The sequence below is a fragment of the Musca domestica genome, unplaced genomic scaffold, assembly GCF_030504385.1.
Source record: "Musca domestica strain aabys unplaced genomic scaffold, Musca_domestica.polishedcontigs.V.1.1 3, whole genome shotgun sequence".
NCBI lineage: Eukaryota > Metazoa > Arthropoda > Insecta > Diptera > Muscidae > Musca > Musca domestica.
This window is the reverse complement of record NW_026712299.1, coordinates 30,545,352-30,558,645: the sequence shown is the minus strand read 5'-3', so window position 1 is coordinate 30,558,645 and position 13,294 is coordinate 30,545,352. Positions and strand designations below refer to the sequence as shown.

The following is a 13,294-nucleotide window of genomic DNA, read 5'->3' as shown; positions in this document are numbered from 1 at the left end:
GTCAAATAAATAAATTAAAAATGTTACAACAAATACCTAAAATCTCAATATTACGAGTATATATTGTATCTCTGTCCATATTAATTTTGTAATCACTTTACAGGTCGCAGTTATGGCCCGATGCGGCTTGGTTTAAGGTCAAAATAGAAGCCTATTGTTTTTGGAAATATTTGTAAAATATTTAGGAATTTCTTTTTCTCGCTAGAATTCAGAATTATAAACCAATCGACTCGGAATATAGCATGGGATTAGAGTTTAAAAAAGATCTGAATCCCACAATTTAAGAAGGTCATCGGATAATATTTAGAAGGTGAAACGGACCATAAAATTAGTGTGAAAATACCAACAATTCCGTTCAATAGCAAATATTTTTGATGCCGAAAGTCACTTCCCGCCAAAATCATAAATATTTGAAAAAGGGTTCCTCTGACCCTTACATTAATGCCGATTGAGTTGGCGTATAAATTAATTTTATATAATAACCAGTAAGGAAAGGTCAGAATTCGGTCGGGCCGACTATATGATACCCTACACCACTATGCATATTTAGTAGAGCTAACGTAACAAAAAAGTTAATATTGGGAATTTTTGTGATGTAGATCATACCGACTATGAACCAAATAACATTCCATTGCTGTACAGTTCGATAAGGATTATATTAAAAAATATTTATTGGAGCAATGGATATACCGGACCGAGTTTCACCAAATTGTTAAATATGTACAAATCTATTCAATTTGGGCTGATATTGCATATATGGTGAGCATTAACTGTAAAATCGGATGAAAATGTATATCGAGCTATATAAAAATATAAACGGTACCTAATGCCCGGTATCAAATATCATTGTTGTGGAGGGCATATTACGCATGTGAGGGACTTAAAACACCAACTCGGATAAAACACATATATATGGGAACTAAAACTATATCCGAACCAATTTTTAAAGTACTTGCTTCTGGGACGAATTCCGTCGGACCTTGACAACTTATTTCTGAGCTGTAGCTAATATCTAATACGAATGTGAGGAACTTAAAACCCAAATCGGATGAAAAATATATATGGGAGCTATAGCTATATCTGAACCGATTTCCAAATTTGAAGTACTTATTTCTAGGATGAATTCAGTCGGAATTGCCAAGATTCGGTTCATTTGAGTTGATATTAGCCATTTGGTGCACAATTAACCTGATATCGGATAAAGATATATATGGGAGCTGTATTCAAATCTGATCCGATCTCGATAAAATTTTAGATAGGTATTTTTGAGCCCCATTAGTTATCTGGTACCAAATATCATTCTTGTGGAGTGCATATTAGGCATGTGAGAGACTTAAAATCCCAAACCGGATGAAACATATATATGGAAGCTATAGCTATGTCTGAACCGATTTTCAAAATACATGCCATTTGGGCTAATATTGGCCATTTGGTGCACAATTAACCCTAAATCGGTTGAAGATATATATGTGGGAGCTATATCTGAATTTAAACCGATTCTCACCAATTTCTAAAGGGTTCGTCCTTTGGCAAAACAAATTTTTTTTTTTGGAAAATTTCATCTCAATCAGATAATAAATGCGACCTGCATTTTGTTCACAAAAATACATGGGCAGACGGACTGACATGCATAAATCGACTCTTTGCACAATTATAGACATAAATTTTCTATGTATTGTCGTTATTTGGAATAATTTCAAATTTTTAAAAAACTTACTTTTATTTTTTCTTTTTAGGAAAATCTGTAAAAATGGCCACAAATGAAACGTAAGTAATGCCAATGTTATGAATATCTGCATTTAAGTCACAGTCCAAGATCACATTCTAACTAACACTCATAACATGATTGGTAAAAGATTCTATAGCAAATTAATGAAAATTTTTAACAATTAACAACAAAATCTGGTAATTTCCTTTTATATACCTGAATACATTAATTTGTTAGACGTTTAAAAGCATGATAAACATTTAGCCAGATTTTATTGCTTTTTTTTTTGTTTTGTTAAATGGTTAATGGCATGCTGATTTTAATTTTAGTTTTAACAAGAAATTCAATAACATCCATTAAATCCATTCATATATACATACATATGTTCAAGACACTTGCATACACATACCATGTTGACACGCCCAATACACACCAACACACACACACACATTGTCATCTGCGACAGATATGAATGCATCCACCAAATCTTCATCATCAGCTCTTTCTCATTAATCGAATGTGCTAAACAATGGAATTTACGAAACGTTATAACCACAACCTGCTTAAACAGCAGATATATAATCGCTCTTCAGATCTAGTTTAACTCTAGAGAATAGTATCCTTCAAAGAAATTTGTTTGTCTTCCTTGTATGTGCCTTGTAATAGTTTAGTCTAGAATTAGAAGAATAAGAACTACTCATAAACTATCTGTGTCTATGCTCTAAGGAATCTATTAAATGAAATCCCTATTACAAATCACCTCATGCCTTGTCAAAAAAAAGAAACAACAACAAAAACAAACAAATTCCCAGCTTACATTCTAAACTGTAAAACGCAAACTAAAGGTCTCACGTTTATCACCAAAAAGATCAGAACAATCAATCAATCAATCCCCTCTCAAACTCGCCTAATCATTACAAATCCTTTCAAAACCCACCACACGCTAACAAGTGGTGTGGTGGATAACATCACAATCACACTGTTCAAGTCTTTCAACTAAAACCATTTTTCTGTCCCACCAAAAAGACGAACTTGTCCTAATGTCTTCTAAACATGGATCTTAGCCAAGCTAAGCTTATTTTCTATCTCTCTTTTCCATAATGCTCTCTCAAATACATGTCAACATAATGTGATGTCATTACGATTACTTTAATGATAATGATGATGTTGTTGATGATGATTATGATGACGACCTTCTGCCATACACCAACAAAAAAAACACACAAACCAACACAATTGATACATACACTATCGAATGTGAGTAGAAGTGGCGAAGCCCAAGGAAAACAGCAGCAGCATGGGCAAAATGTGGCCCTGCTCGAAACCCCCAATGGTGTTACCATAATACCCAACAATGGTGCCACAATGGCAAATGGCCACAACAATGCCAACGATCATGATAACTCCGATGTACAGAGACGACGTGCCGACCAAGAAGACGATTCGTTTGAATATGCCACAGATCGGGAAAGCAGTGTCTACAACCCGACCACAATACCCCTACGTTCGGTCATGGCCTCAGCCGGTGGTCGTAATTCACGAAAATCAAACGACAGCGATAATGCCAACGAACAAACCGATCTTCTAACCAAAGGCAATCAATTGGGCATTCCGGAATCAAGATTTTCTCGTTGGATACCCAAAGATCAAAGAGAAATTCTCGAGAAACAGGCTCGCCTCCTGGCAAATCGTACACATGTTGTGAAAACACCCGAACCACGTCCCAGAACACCCACACCAACAAGAGTGGCGATGGCGGCACCGCTGCCAGCCGGAACGGTGACAACGGGGTCGCTGATCAGAGTACCCACAGAAACGGAGATATAAAAGAAAATGAAAACGAACGAAATGGAATGAAAGAAAACTAACGATGATGTAGAATATTGAAATTTTAAACTATTTTTATTTTCTATAAGGAAAGACTACACAAGCATCTTAAACAGTCACACTCTCAATTAAAAAACAAAATCGATGGCAATGAATAAATATTAAAATTAGATATTATTAAAAAATGGGTCTGGAAATATTGAGCAGGTTCAGATATACGTCTAATAGAGCAAAACAGTTTCAAAATAAGCATTATTCTACGATTTTATAGAAAGATAATATTTATAAGAGAAAGATAATATTCATAAGAATGGATGAGAGAATTGTACAGCCAGAGTCATATGTAAAGTTAAATTTTCACATTTTTTGCTTAGCATTTTATAGCATATTTTTAGGCACTCACGACAAATTTTAAACTGAAATGAAATGTTAGGTAAATCTTCATAAAATATAATATTTATACTTTACCATTAATATCAACGTAATAAATCTCTAAAATTGAACTAAAAGAGTGCTCGGCAAGAGAAGAATCTGCTTGATTTTAAACGAATTTTGCTCCCGCAAAAAAAAAAAAAAAAACAACGGGGAAAATATACTCATTACTATTCGAGCCACCTCGACAAATTAAGTTTACTCTATTTTATACCCTACACCACATAGTAGTAAGGGTATAATGCCCTTGTGCATTTGTTTATAATATGGAGAAGGAAGCGAGATAGACCCATAGTTACTTTTGTGAATCTTCATAGAATCACTTTCTGAGTCTATGCATATCAGTTCGTCTGTCTGTCCATGTATTTTTCTGAACAAAAGGCAGGTCGCATGTATTATCCGATTGAGATGAAATTTGCCAAACAATATTTGTTTGGCCCAAGGACGAACCCTATTGAAATTGGTGAGAATCGGTTCAAATTTAGGTACAGCTCCCATATATATCTTCAACCGATTTCGTGTTTATCTTGCACCAAATGACCAATATCAGTCCAAATAACCTGCATTTTTGCAATTCCGATCGAATGTAGTCTAGAAGTAAGTACATAAAATTAAGAAGCGAAAAATCGGTTCAGATACAGCTATAGTTCCCCTATTCATATATTTCATCTAATTTGGTGTTTAAGTCTCTCACATTCGTAATATGCACAAGAATGATGTTTGGTAGCAGATATCAGATACCAAGTTTTATAGAGATCGGATCACGTTTAGATATAGCTCCCATATATATCTTTGTCCGATATCAGGTTTATTTTGCACCAAATGGCTAGAATAAGCCCAAACGCAGTGAATTTTGAAAAATTCCGACTAAATTAATCCTAGAAGTAGGTACTTGAAATTTGTTGAAAATCGGTTCAGATATAACTATAGGTCCCATATATATATTTCATCCGATTAGGGGTTTTGAGTTCCTCACATGCGTGATATGCATTTCACAATAATAATCTTTGGTATCAGATATCAGATACAGCTGAGAAATAAATATTTAAAATTTTGTCAAGATCGATTCAGATTTGGATATAGCTACCCATATAAATCTGTATCCGATTTCAGGTTTTTTCTGCACTATCATTATAAGAGTTTTAGACCCTAGGTCTCTTCGGACCAAATCCGTTTCAGGATATTTGGAGTCGATCTAGCGGTGTACGTCTATCTGTCTGGCTGGTGTGAACGATAACTCTCGAAGGGAGTATACAATTTGATCCAAACTTGGTACATCAGAATATTATTATCAAACTTAGATCGAGTTCCGAGATGGGCAATATCGGTCCACTCCTTCAAAATGTCGACATTTTCAAAGAAAATAATTTACTGCACAGAAAGAGAAAGGATAATCTGATTCTGTTCCAACTTTGCAAATCCTAATATTTACATTAGTTCTAGGCCAGGTGTGAAAATGGTCAATATCGGTTCACTCCATCAAGTACCTTCCCAAAAAGGGTCCAAATTTTGAATAAATATAACTATTATAAAATGTGATATAAGTGCCCGATTGTGTTCATATTAAACCCAAGGTCTGGTGTGAAGATGGATGGATATCGGCCCACAAATTTTGGTACCTCCCCCACAAAGGGTCATAATTTTGAAATTCTATGAAGCTCATAAGACGCGAAATTAACATCCGATTCCATTCAGACTTGCCACAACTCAACATTTCTATCAAAACAAGATATGTTATAAAGATGGTTGAGATCGGACCATTCTTCCTCTGGTCCTCCCCCAACAACGTTCATAGTTTTGAATAACCAAAACGATCATAAAATCCGATATAAGCATCCGGATCTCTTCAAATTTTACACATGCCATTATTTTTGCTAACACAAGATCTGCAGTTAAAAGGAGAGATGTCGGTGGTATATCTTTCGGCGACTTCTCCCACAAAAGGTTCCAATTTTTGAAAAACAAACAAAACGCGAAATAAGAATCCAACTCTCTTCAAAACCTGTTGTAAAGATAATATATATCTGTGAACCCCTTCTGGTACCGCACCCACAAAAAGTCATAATTTCCAATACTTATATTTGTCATAACTTGCGAAACCAACCGGCGCTTCTTTACAATTTGCTATATCAAAATATTTCCCAGATATTTAAGAGATTAATCGAAATTTATGACTTCGCATAAAATTGGATATAAATATTTGATTTCCTTCAAATTTTCCACATACCAATATTTTTAGCTGCATTAGATGAAGTGTGAAAATTAAATACTTTGGTCGACTATATGTGGTACCTCATGCATATTTCCACATTTTCCAAAAATTTGCACACATCTCATATAAATTATAGGAAGTAGTCGATATAGTCCAAATCTGTCACGTTGTAATATTTATATCAGTTTTAGGTCAGATACGAATTGGTCAATATTGGCCAATTGCTTCGAAACCTCCCCCATAAAGGGTCAAAAGTTTGAATAATCATAACTCAAAACCGACTGATACTATTTTACTTATTTAGTCACGGGATGCATTTAATTTAGTTATACACAATATTTCCTTTACAGTCCCAATGAATCTGAACCTTTTTCAAATATTGCCATGACCTAAAACAAAGGTAAAAAGCCTAGTTGTCAATTGATTTAAATTTCGGCAAGATGTAGTTTTTCCTGATAATTTTCAGAATGTCATCGTTATACCCAACGTCCAAATTTGTGCTAGTCTTTCCTTGAAAAGTATTTTTAAAATATTACAAATTCGATAATTTTAAAATGCAAGTTTGTTTTATAAAAAATAAACACCTTTGCCTTAATATAAATACAAATGCAGAATACACTTATACATACATAAATAAAACAAAGTACCATGTAGGTATTCATATTTCTTGTCTTCCAAATGTAGTTAGAAATTTGTGTGATTGTTGTTCTTCTATTTGTGTTTTAATTTATTTTTAAATTCCATAGGAATACATGCAACTGAGATTGTTTTTAATTTTTTTTTTCAAATAAAAAATAATTTTTTTTTTATCGAAGTGCCTTAACAAGCAGCTATGTTTAGAGGAAGAAGAACAAGGAAAAAAATCCATAAATAGTCGATTTAATTATATGAATGACATATCAGTTAAGACCTAATTAGTTATAAATGCTAAAATGTCTACTTTTTTTAGATTTTTATTATTCTACTCTTAAATGCAACATCACATACATATATATAATGTATTCTACTTGTTGTTATTGTAATGTATTGTTAATATACATATTTTCCTCTCCGCAACAAACAAAGAAAAAAAAAACATATGACAGCAACTACTGTAATACACATGCATTAATATTTAATCAATTTTATATTAATTTAATTTTTTTATGTTATTCATTTTTTTAGCATTTAAAACTGATTTAGTTTATTTTATTTTTTTGCTTATATTCAATTATGCATATAGAAAAAAAACAACTAACATTGTTTATTGTCTGTTGGTTAATGCAGTACCTTTCTCAAATGATTAACCAATTTTAATTTTTTTTTTCGTTTACAACTTTTGTATAATTTATTTAATGTCTTTTTTTGTTATCGTCTCGTCTCTGTCGGATATGTACAATACCACTAATTTCGGTAAATCCCATTTGTTGTTATAATTAAAGCAAGCGATGTATTTTTTAATCATTATTTTAATATTAATATATAATACGAGTATTAACATTCATTTTTTTAAACAAAACTGATTTTATTTAAGCATAGTTATAACTTAAAATAAAAAAAAACCAAAATTAATTAAATAACTTTGTAAATAAATTGAAACGTAAGTTCCAAAATGCACAAAATCTTCTCCTGTTTTTAAGAGTGTTTATATTACGAAGTTAATAATGGTGTTCGATTATAGGTACTATGGTGTAAATATATTATAATTCAATATAGGTATAAACTTGTGACAAGGGAAAAATGTCAGAGGTTGCAAGATATTGATTATCTTATTAAAGAATTAATTTCTTTTGAAAAAAATAAAATAAAAATTATAACACATGTATGGAGCTAATATATCCTATAGAAATAAGATAGCCTGCCTAATTCGCAGTAATCGCTTTTTATAACTTCATCCTCAGTCTATTGGGACCAAATCCGTTTCAGGGTATTTGGAGTAGATCTAGCGATGTCCGTCCGTCTGTCCGGCTGGAGCGCCCGATAACTCTCGAAGGGAGTATTCCATTTAGTCCAATCTTGGTACATCGTATTATTATTATCAAAGTTAGATCGAGTTCGGAGATGGGCAATATCGGTGAACTCCTTCTGTTACCTCTCCAACAAAAGGTCAATATTTTTACAGAAAAAAATTTCGTTTATAGAACATGAAACGATCATCCAATTTGGTAGAAACTTTGCAAATCCCAATATTTGTATTAGTTCTATGTCAGGTGTGAAAATTGACAATATCGGACTACTCCATCGTGTACATAAACCCCCCACCATTTTCATCTTTTTTTACTGCACAGGAAGAGAAAGAATAATTCGATTTTGCTCCAACTTTGCGAATCCTAATATTCAAAACTTTGTAAATCCTAAGGGTCAAAAATTTTAATATCCATGAAGCTCATAAAACGCGAAATGAACATTCAATTCCACTCAGACTTGGCATATCTCAATATATCTCTATCAGTAAAAGATCTGTTATAAAGATGGTAGAGATCGAACCATTCCTTCTGGTATTTCCTCTCACAAAGGGTCCAAGTTGAATAACCAAAACGATTATAAAATCCGAAATAAGCGTCCGGTTCTCTTCATATTTCACACATCCCATTATTTCTACTAACATAAAATCTGCTGTGATGAAGGGATATATCGGTCGACTCCCTCTGGTACCTCCTTCACAAAGGGTCAAAATTTTGAATATCCATGAAGCTCATACAACGCGAAATTACATTCGATTCCATTCAGACTTGGCACACCCCAATATTTCTATCAACACAAAATCTTGTATAAAGATGGTAGGGTTCGGACAATTTCTTCTGGTACCTCCCCAACATAGGGTTCAAGACTTTCAAGAACAAAACGCTCAAAGAAAGCGAACTAGCATCCAACTCTCTTTAAATTTTACACATACAAATATTTTTGCTAACACAAGATCTGTAGTGATGATGATATATATTTGGGAACACCTTCTTGTACCTCAAACAATTTTCAATACTTGTTATATCTAAATATTTGACTACCAGAAACCTGAGATGAATGTGGAATTTATGATTTCACATAAAATTGGATATAAGTGTTCGATTTTCTTGAAATTTAGCCCACCCCAGGATTTTTATCTGTATTAGATGAAGTATGAAAATGGAATATTTCGGTCGACTACATCTGGTACCTCACGTACTTTTTAACATTTTCTGGAAATTATAACATATCTCACATAAATTTAAAGAAGAAACCAAACCTGTCACCTGGCAATATTTATATCATATTAATTTAGATCCGATACGAAATGGACAATATTGGTCCATTCCTTCGGAACCTACTCCATAGAGGGTCAACAATTTGAATAATCATAACATAAGTCAAAATATATTTAAATAATCGAACATTGGCTGATGGTATACATCTGTCGGCAACACCGACTGATACTCTTGTTTGATATACAATGAAAAAATACCTTAATTAAATCGTTTGAGGGTTAAAATTTTAGATCAAAAGAATTCTGATGTTTTTATCTGCAATATTGCCGAAGTTATTGTTAAAATTGCCGAAGTTATCCGTGTTAAACGTGGACCTTTATATAATTTTTAGCAACCGGTGCATAAACCCATTACAAACTTCAAATATCGAATATTAGACAAATCCGTTAGAAATAGTCAAAAAACATAATGTCCGAAGCTACCATTGTATGGGGGCTATACGAAAAGGTGGACCACAATACACACATTTTCAATACCAACCATCATATACGCAATAAAAGGAATATTTTGAGATTTTACAAACGGTGTTACTATTCCTTGCTTTCCATGGTGGAGGGTACCTAAGTTTGGCAGGACCGAACTTTAAATACCCTCCACCATTTGGAAGTAACTTGAAAAATTAAAAAAAGATCGTCGAAAAATGCCGTTTAAATGAAAACTGTTTACTAGGGATATACGAAGACGAGGACCTGCATAAGTCATTGGTTGTTGTCCCGTGTCCGTACTTCAAATACGGAATTTGAAACAATTCCAGTAAATAATGTCGCTTATATCATTAAATGAAAACCGTTATAGAGAGGCTATACGAAGACGTGGACCTGCATAGGCAATTTTTATCATTGGCTGTAATACCGATTCGGAACTTCAAATACGAAATTTGAAAAAAAATACGGTGAAAAATGTCGCCAAAATCATGAAAATACCGAATCTTGGGAGGTACCAATGTATGGGGCCTGTACGAAGACGTGGCTCTGCATAGGCTGTAGTACCCATTGCGAGCTTAAAATACAAAATTTGAAGCAATTCCGGTGAATATTGTATCGAAAATCATCAAAATGCCTAATATAGGGAGGTACCGATATTTAGGGGTTATGCGAAGACCTGGACCTGAATAGACAATTTTTCGTCATAGACTGTAGTACCCATTAGGAACTTCAAATACGAAATTTGAAAAAATCCGGTGAATAATTTTGCCGAAATCATAAAAATACCAAATCTTGGGAGTTACCAATATGTGGGGCCTATACGAAAACGTGGCTCTGCATATTTAATTTTTGTCATAAGCTGTAGTACCCATTACGAGCTTAAATGACCAAATTTGAAACAATACCGATCTATAATTTCTCTCAAATCATAAAAATACCTAATATAGGGAGGTACTGATATTTAGGCTATACGAAGACCTGGACCTAAATACACAATTTTTGTCATAGTAGTAGTCTTGGTAGTAGCTTCCGTTATATGGTGCTATACGATGACGTCGACCTGAATACCAAATTTTTTGTCATGGGCTGTAGTACCCATTACAAACTTTAAATACGAAATTTGATACAATTCCCGTAAATAAGGTCGCTAAAATCATCAAAATACGGAATATCGGAAGGTACCGTTACATGGAGTCTTTACGAAAACGTGGACCTGCATAGACAATTTTCTGTCGTGATTTGTAGTAATCATTAGAAATACAAAATTTAATTTAATTCCGGTGAATAATGTCGCTAAAATTATCAAAATGCCGAATATCGGAAGCCTATATGAAGACGTTGACCGACATGACCCATTTACGAACATAAACTGCCTACTGGTACAAAAATTTAGCTTCCTATCTCAATTAGTTCGAAAGATAGCGTGATTGCAGCAGATGCACAGACAGACGGACAGAATTAGAATTTTACGCTGATCCAGAATATATATACTTTGTAGGGTCTATCAGGAGTATTTAGATGAGTTACAACCGGAATGACAATGCGAATATACCCTCCATAGAATGGTGGAGGGTATATTATAATAATATTATAATATTTCCCTTTCGGATAGCGTTTCATTATAACCCACCTTTTATCATCCATTTCGCATGTCTTGCAGAAATTTACTATTATCTGTCAATCTCGATTTTTCTCTTTGAATGGCTTTATAATTTCAATGCGCGTTTGCCGTGGAGTACATATATTAAAGAGCTTTGCTTTCAATATTTTCTTCAAATTTTAAAAATGTTTAAGAGAATTTAATACTTCATGCAATGGAGCTTATCATTTGCTAAAATCGATGAAAAAAAGTTCATGGTTGCATTTCAATATTGCATAGTTGTCATGATGGTTGTCATAATATCAAAATCAATTTAACCCTCACTTCATAATGGGTTCAAACTACTACAAAATATTAAACAAAACATTTTTCACAGAAAATGGTTCTATTACTACTCGTATTACATATAAATTGACATTTTCCCGCTTCATGTAATTCAGTTACATTGTAACCAAAAATTGTCTATATTTTTTTTGATCGGCTTAATGTAATTAAATAATCCCTAAATATTTAACAATACAGAAAAATTACAAAATATTCAATGAAATTTTATGATAATATCATTTGGTGCCTAAAGCAAATAAAATTACACCAGTTTACCATTTTGTTGGTATTAAGCACTTACTGGCGGAATTGATCATTTTTGATATCAGCACAAATTTGTAATGAAGGTCCTAGCCAAATAATAAAATTCCTTGCAAAAAATTGTTAATATAGGACCACTCATTTTGGATGATCTATTAAGATTTCAGTTGGAAAACTTTGATTTAAAAAAAAAAATCCGCGTATTAATTGACCTGAAAATGAAATGCTGAGTTCCAAAAAAGTCATTTAATTTAGATATGTAATTTTACTTCTGTACTAACACATAATCTGGTATGAAGATGGAGTATATAGGCCCACTCCTTCTGAAACCTCACCCGCAAAGATTAACAATTTTCAATATTTATATCTCTCATAACTTGCGAAACAAGTCGGCGATTCTTTTCATACTAGGTATGTCTAAATATTTCTTTCAGCCAGAGATCGAATGTAAATATGGAAACAATCGTCCCAATCCTTCACGTATCTCCCGTACAAAAGGTTAACATTTGGATTAACAATTATTCGCATACATTTTTATACCCTACACCACATAGTGGTAAGGATATTATGTCTTTGTGCATTTATTGGTAACATGGAGACGGAAGCGAGATAGACCCATATTTACCGATTTATGCATGTCAGTCCGTATTTTTGATTGATATAAAATTTTCCAAACAATATTTATTTGGACCAAGGACGAACCCTATTGAAATTGATGAGAATCGATTCAAATTTAGATATAGCTCCGTATATATTTTCAACCGATTTCTGGTTAATTGTGCACCAAATACCCAATATCAGTCCAAATGACCTGAATTTTGGCCCATCCGACCGAATTCAGTCAAGAAGCAAGTATGACTCCACAAGAATGACAACTTATGGAGCTAAAAAAAACCTCTGTCAAATTTTATGGAGATCGGATCAAATTAGGATATAACTCCCATGTATACATCTTTATCCAATATCTGGTTTATTGTGCACCAAATGGCTAATATCAGCCCAAATGGACTGACTTTTGGCACTTCCGGCGGAATTCAGCCTAAAATCATGAGCTTCAAATTTTGGTGAAAATTAGTTCAGATATAGCTATAACTCCCGTATATATGTTTCATCTGATTTGGTGTTCAAATCCCTCACATGCGTAATATGCACTCCACAATAATGATATTTTATACTGCTCGGAAATACTTCTGCCAAATTTTATCGAGATAGATGCAGATTTCTTTATAGCTTCGATATACATCTTCATCCGATTTTACGGCTATTGCTGACCATATATGTAAT

General features: G+C 33.3%; 1 pseudogene; it reads left to right on the top strand.

Moving 5' to 3' along the window:
• LOC131800440 (fasciclin-3-like) overlaps positions 1-13,294 on the top strand; it is a 53,181-nt pseudogene that overhangs the window by 22,432 nt on the left and 17,455 nt on the right.